Raw genomic sequence first — 6,763 nt, 5'->3', positions numbered from 1 at the left:
CTTTCCAACCCAGAGATCAAACCCAGGTCTCCCATATTGCAGGTGGATTCTTTACCAGCTGAGTCACAAGGGAAGTCCAAGAATACTGAAGTGTGTAGCCTATCCCTTCTCCAGCGGATCTTCCCAACCCAGGAATTGAACTGGGGTCTCCTGCATTGCAGGCAGATCCTTTACCAATTGAGCTATCAGGGAAGATAAGAAAGCATATATATATATATGCTGCTGCTGCTGCTGCTGCTAAGTCACTTCAGTCGTGTCCGACTCTGTGTGACCCCATAGACGGAAGCCCACCAGGCTCCCCCGTCCCTGGGATTCTCCAGGCAAGAACACTGGAGTGGGTTGCCATTGCCTTCTCCGATATATATATATATGTATATGTATATGTATATATATATACATGTATAGTGAATAGTGAAGTGGCTCAGTCATGTCCGACTCTTTGCGACCCCATGGACTGTAGCCCAGCAGGCTCTTCTGTCCATGGGATTTTCCAGGCAAGAATACTGGAGTGGGTTGCCATTTCCTTCTCCAGGAGATCTTCCTGACCCAGGGTTCGAAGCTAGGTCTCTGGCATTGTAGGAAGACGTTTTACCATCTGAGCCACCAGGGAAGTCCATATATAATAAGCATATATATATAATATATATGTGAAATAAGAAGCTTATGTTGGACAGTGAAGAAGGCTGATCACCGAAGAATAGATGCTTTTGAACTGTGGTGTTGGAGAAGACTCTTGAGAGTCCCTTATACTGCAAGGAGATCCAACCAGTCCATTCTAAAGGAGATCAATCCTGGATGTTCATTGGAGGGACTGATGCTAAAGCTGAAGCTGCAATACTTTGGCCACCTCATGCGACGAGTTGACTCACTGGAAAAGACTCTGATGGTGGGAAAGTTTGGGGGCGGGAGGAGAAGGGGACGACTGAGAATGAGATGGCTAGATGGTATCACTGACTCTGTGGACATGAGTTTGAGTGAACTCCGGGAGTTGGTGATGGACAGGGAGGCCTGGCGTGCTGTGATTCATGGGGTCGCGGAGAGTCGGACACGACTGAGCGACTGAACTGAACTGAACTGATACATATATATATATATATATATATAATAAAAAGCATGGGTATGTACTAACTTACCAGTCATGTCTGACTCTTTGTGACCCCATGGACTGTAGCCTCCCAGACTCCTCTGTCCATGGGATTCTCCAGGCAAGAATACTGGAGTGGGTTGCCATGCGCTCCTCCAGGGGATCTTCCCAATCTGGGGATGGAACCTGGGTCTCTCACATCTACCTGCCTTGGCAGGTGGGTTCTTTACCACTGGTGCCACATGGGAAGCCCAATAAGAAGCACAGAAGCTCCAAAATAAACTATTTCACATTAAGGATTTTAAGAGGGGATTGTTTCTTAACCTGTTTTTTTTTTTTAAACAAAAAAAAAAAGGAGGTCAAAAATAGATCTTGGAAGCTTGCATCCTGACCAAAAATAGAGAGGGAGAGGATGTATTCAGGCGGAAGCTCACATCCCTGCTCAAGGAAGTAGAGGTTACACTGGCTAGAAGTTCACATCCACACTTAAAGATGAAGGAGATGTGCATTATACAGCTTAATGCTTATATCCATATCCAAGCACAAAAGAGACCAGGGATCTTACAACCAGAAAGGTTGTACCCAGGATATTCATATCCACATCCTAAAGAAGAAAACTGGCCACTCATACATTGCTCCTGGGACTATAAAATGATACAGTCACTCTGGAAAACAGCCTGAGCATTTCTTAAAACACTAATTTTGCAACCATCACACAATCCAGCAATCGCAATTCAGGGCTTATTCCAGAGACTGAAAATCTAAGTTCTTACAAAAACCTTTATAGTACTGTTCATAGCAACATGATTTATAATAACCAAAAACTGAAAGTAATCTAACATCCTTTCAGGTGAATAGTTGAAGTGATTGTGACTGTAGTACATCCATACCATAGAATAGTACTCAGCAAATAAAAAAGGAACAGAATATTGATACATTTGTAGCACTGGAAAACTAATACTCTAATGAAAACATTATAGGGTTTATAAATTGGACACACTGTATGAACACCAGAGAATGATGTAGAGGGAAAAAGTCAATTCCTTACAATTATATTCTGTACAATCAATTTATTCAGATTTTCTGAAATGGGAGGACTCCTAGGTGGCACAGTGGTAAAGAATCTGCCTGCCAATGCAAGAGATGCAGGAGACCTGGGTTTGATCCCTGGGTCAGGAAGATCTCCTAGAGGAGGAAATGGCAACTCACTCCAGTATTCTTGCCATGAGAATTTCATGGGTTACATTCCATAGGCTTGCATAGAGTCAGACATGACTGAGTGTGCACACACACACACACACACACACACACACGCTTGAAAATTCGGGACAGTTTAGCAACTATTAGGCATTTAGGGAATGGCACGGGAGGAGTTATCCATAAAGGGAAGTGAGTAAAGGGTATATCAAAATCTCTGCATTATTTCTTATAAGTGCATGAGAATATATGATGAAATGACAATAAGTGATTTAATTAAAAAAAAAACAAACTAGAGTTGAACTCTCCCACTATTCTTCCAATCATTGCTTAGCAACCCTGGCTGGACATGTTCTCTTCCCCAGCAGAGACATTCCCCAAATGCCTCCAGTATAGGAAGTGGCAGGACAAAAAGAGGACCAAGCCAGCAATAAAGAAATTCTCTGGAAGGCATACAGAAAACGAGAGCCAGCAGCAAAGAGAGGCATCCAAGGTGTGACCATAGGCCCCATGGTTGAGATACTGGTGAAACAGAGAATGAACAGTGGATTAGATGTGACAAAAAGTGCAGAATAATAGCAATCCAAGACCGAGATATTAGAAAGCAAACACAGATCCATTGAAAAAGAATGCTTAAAAATAAACATGACCTAATTAAACTTAAAAGCTTTTGCACAGCAAAGGAAACCATGTGCTGTGCTTAGTCACTCAGTTGTGTGCTGCTCTTTGTGACCCATGGACTGTAGCCTGCCAGGCTCCTCTGTCCATGGGGATTCTTTAGGCAAGAATACTGGAGTGGGTAGCCTTTCCCTTTTCCAGGGGATCTCCCCAACCCAGGGATCAACCCAGGTCTCCCACATTGCAGGTGGATTCTTTACGGTCTGAGCCACCAGGGAAGCCCAAAGGAAACCACAGACAAGACAAAAAGACAACTCTCAGAATGGGAGAAATGTCTGCAAATGAAGCAACTGACAAGGGTTAATCTCCAAAGTATACTAATAGCTCATGCAGCTCAATATCAAAAAAACAAACAATCCGATCAAAAATGGGTGGAAGACTTAAACACATATGTCTGCAAAGAAAGCATACAGATGACCAAAAAACACATGAAAAGATGCTCAACATGAGCAATTGTTAGAGAATGCAAACCAATGCTACAAAATGGTATCGCCAACAGTCAGAATAGCCATCATTAAAAAAAAAAATCTAAAAACAATAAATGCTGGAGAGGGGGTGGAGAAAAGAGAACTCTCTTACACTGTTGGCAGGAATGTAAATTGATACAGCCACTATGGAGACAGTATGGCGTTTCCTTAAAAAATGGAGCTACCATATGACCCAGCAATCCGACTACTGGGCATATAGACTAAGAAAATCATAATTCAAAGAGATATATGCACGCCCAGTGTTCACTGCAGCACTGTTTATAATAGTCAGGACATGGAAGCAATCCGAATGCTCATCAACAGAGGAATGGATAAAGAGGATGTGGTCAGTCAGTCAGTTCAATCACTCAGTCATGTCCAACTCTCTGTGACCCCATGAACCACAGCACACCAGGCCTCCCTGTCCATCACCAATTCCCGGAACTTACTCAAACTAATGTCCACTGAATTGGTGATGCCATCCAACAATCTCATCCTCTGTCATCCCCTTCTCTTCCGGCCTTCAATCTTTCCCAGCATCAAGGTCTTTTCAAAAGAGTCAGCTCTCTTCGCATCAGGTGGCCAAATTATTGGAGTTTCAGCTTCAACATCAGTCCCTCCAATGAACACCCAGGACTGATCTCCTTTAGGATGGACTGGTTGGACCTCCTTGCAGTCCAAGGGACTCTCGAGAGTCTTCTCCAACACCACAGTTCAAAGGCATCAATTCTTCAGTGCTCAGCTTTCTTCACAATCCAACTCTCACATCCATACATGACCACTGGAAAAACCATAGCTTTGACTAGATGGACCTTTGTTGGCAAAGTAATGTCTCTGCTTTTTAATATGCTGTCTAGGTTGGTCATAACTTTCCTTCCAAGGAGCAAGCATCTTTTAACTTCATGGCTGTGGTCATGGTACATATATACAATAGACTATTACTCAGCTATAAAAAGGAAGAAACTGCCATTTGCAGAGACATGGATGGATGTAGACACTATCATACAGAGTGAACTAAGTCTTAAAGAGAAAAACAAATATCATATAATATCACTTATATGTGGAATCTAGAAAAATTATACAGATGAACTTATTTGCAATGCAGAAAAGGAGACACAGACATAGAGAACAAACACACGGATACCAAGGCGGGATAGAGGGTGGGAAGAATTGGGAAATTGGGATTGACATATATGCACTAATATGTGTAAAACTGTGTGGGCTTTCCTGGTGGCTCGGATGGTAAAGAATCTGCCTGCAATGTGGGAGGCCTGGGTTCAATCCTCGGGCTGGGAAGATCCCCTGGAGGAGGGCACGGCAACTCACTCCATTAATCTTGTCTGGAGAATCCCCATGGACAGAGCACAGCACAACATGTATAAACAGATAACTAATGAGAACCTACTGTATAGCCCAGGGAACTCTACTCAGTGTTCTGTGGGAAGGAAATGGGACCTAAATAGGAAGGAAATAAAAAACAAAGGGAATATACTTATCTGTATAGCTGATTCACTCTGCTGTACAGCAGAAACTAACACAACATTCTAAAGCAACTACACCCCAATCAAAATTCATTAAAAAATAAAAAGAACGTTCCTTGTAATGGAGCAGAACTCACACCCGCGGGGGTTCTGCACCTCCCTTCCACCAGGTGGAGCCTAGGCCCCACCCTGGAGCTTTCAGGGGTCAGAGGTCACGTCCCCGGGTCAAAACTAGCTTTGGCCAAGGCAGACTCCAGGGAGCCAAGCCAGGAGGGAGGCCTGCTTTCTCCTCGCTGCTGGAACCCCCGCGCGGATAGGAAGGCGCACCGCCCTCTCCGGGCGCATCCACACTTTCCCTGAGCTCTCCTCCCACCTCCGGGAGCAAAGGCAGAAGCTCAGCCTCTCGCACACCCTCTGGCCTCGTGGCCCACCTGCGGGCTTGCAAAGTCCCGCAGCTGCTGTATAAGTTCGTGGTGATCGTGGGGGACTCCATGCAGAGGGTCGTGTACAAGGACCTGGTGCTCCCACTGCAGAAGGACTGCCTGCCATCTTCCAGCCAGCTGAAGGCCAAGGGCGAGCTGAGCTTCGAGCACCAGGCACTGGCTGGAGGGTTGCCGGCTGGAGGGCCTGCACCACTGCACCCGCTACCGCAAGACGCGCTGGTTCCACTAGGTGCTGTTCTACTTCCTCACACGCGCCCACTCCCGGTTCGTGGAGGACGTCCTGGAGCATCTGTGGCGGGCCAAGCAGGCCCTGGATGCGCTGCTCCTCAACTCCTGCCTCTGGGACCTCTCAGGGGATGGCCAGGACTTCCTGAGGAGCTACCAGGAAGACCTGCAGAGCCAGGTCGGGCGCCTGGGCCGGGTGCTGCCCAAGGACTGCCACCTGGTGTGGAACATGGGCATGCCAGGAGCCGAGGTGGTCTCCGGGGGCTTCCTTCCTCCTGAGGATCAACCTGAGGCACGTGCCTGTGGGCCGATGTGCTGGAGGCCCACTTCTGCAGCGCTGTGAAGGCCAGCGGGCACGGCTGAGACATGCTGGACCTCCATGTCCACTTCCGACACGCGGGGCAGCACCGACTGGGAGGAGCACACCCACTGCCACCTGTTCCCCCTGCTGCTGGCGCACCTGGCTGACACCTGGGCCATGGACCTGCCCGCTGCTGCCACCTGGGCAGGTGGATCAGGGATGGCCCCACCTGGGGAATTCCGGGCCCTGTGGGCAAAGGCAGCCCCGAGACTGTGGACGTGCTGCTGGCGAACAGTCCCCGTTCTGGTTCCCATCCATGTCTGCTGCTCCTATGCCCTGCAGGGACACCCTTTCCCCAAACATGCCCTCCATTCCAGCCCTATTGCCCTCCTACCCGTTTATGTGCCCTTCTACCCACTTATGTGCACTCCTACCCATCTTCACGGTGTGGACAATTCTCTGGTGATTCTTCAGCACGCACAATCACATACACTTGGGAAGCAGATTGGATGATTAGCCTGGAGACATGTCTAGGTCCCATTAGCAGAACTTCTACCCAGCCTAGGACAGAAGGTCACCTGCCTATCCTCCCCGGTGCCTCAGCGGGCCATGCAGATGCCAGTGAAGGCGCAACAACAGGTGTACTCAAGAACATACAGAGGCAAGGCCCCAGTAGCCAGAACTGCACCTGGGCTCTTTTCCAACGTGGTCAACAGGCTGGACAGACTGCCCGACTTGTCTCGTTCAGGCCTGGCCTTCGGTAACCCCACCATGGTAAGGACTTCTTCAACCTATTTCTTTCACTGCCAAGCTGCCTCACACATTCTTCCTTGGCAGAACTCCATCCCACTTCTTGGTGAGGGGCAAGAACATCACACCATTCTTTT

At 47.5% G+C, this 6,763-nt stretch overlaps 1 pseudogene; it reads left to right on the top strand.

The window, feature by feature from the left end:
• Positions 1-2,630: 2,630 nt before the first annotated feature.
• Positions 2,631-6,552, top strand: LOC129538562 (PC-esterase domain-containing protein 1B-like; annotated as a pseudogene).
• Positions 6,553-6,763: the final 211 nt, after the last annotated feature.

Source organism: Moschus berezovskii, chromosome 2 (assembly GCF_049115385.1).
Source record: "Moschus berezovskii isolate FMDL1 chromosome 2, NW_MosBer_1.0, whole genome shotgun sequence".
Classification (NCBI taxonomy): domain Eukaryota; kingdom Metazoa; phylum Chordata; class Mammalia; order Artiodactyla; family Moschidae; genus Moschus; species Moschus berezovskii.
The sequence above is the reverse complement of the archived record's forward strand: the minus strand, read 5'-3'. Positions and strand labels throughout refer to the sequence as shown.